The sequence below is a fragment of the Pinus tabuliformis genome, chromosome 5_2, assembly GCF_031772625.1.
Source record: "Pinus tabuliformis cultivar Carrire ecotype Pingquan chromosome 5_2, CPIR1, whole genome shotgun sequence".
NCBI lineage: Eukaryota > Viridiplantae > Streptophyta > Pinopsida > Pinales > Pinaceae > Pinus > Pinus tabuliformis.
Genome location: NC_142306.1, coordinates 237,199,119 through 237,199,836, shown reverse-complemented (window position 1 = coordinate 237,199,836; position 718 = coordinate 237,199,119).

Below are 718 nucleotides of genomic sequence, written 5' to 3'. Positions count from 1 at the left end.
ACCTCCACAATGTAGTAGAGCATTTGCATGATCACCCTCCACTCATTTCCCCCACACTTAGACAACCAATGGGGCCCCCATCCTTTGAAGTTATTCCCCTACACCATCATGTAATTTACTACACATAGGGTCACCCATGTCCATGTTTGTACATCCCACACAATCATTATATTCTTTTAGAATGTGTATAAATATTCTTTTTGGAAGAAAAGAAATCACTCATATTCCATACCTACTACTTGGTAGCAACCTGAAGTGGCCCTTGGTTGGAGAAAACACTACACATCCTGTCTGCTCAATAGTGACCTCATGTAATGAACCTTTACCACTTCTAGATAGCGTATCATATTGTTTTAGAGTCATTTCACCCAATCAAAGAAATCATCTATCACTCCCCTGGATATCCTCTTGACTCTAGGGGATTTCCTACCTCCTACCTTTGTTTATTTTACTACAACCACTAGAGTCATGCTCCAACATTGGGAAGTCTGTAGTTTCCATATCATTTTGTTGACCTCACTCTTCTTGCATTTTTCATTATTTAATGGTTATGTATTTGTGTCAGATTGAAGTGGACTTCTTGGAAGACTTGTTTTCTCCAAATAGTCATGTCTTCCTTCTTGTTAATGTAAGCCCTCGTTTTCTAGGAAAGCTGAAGTATCTTAGTTCTCATTTATATCTAATGAAAACCTTGGATGAAATAATGAGAGTCATCATT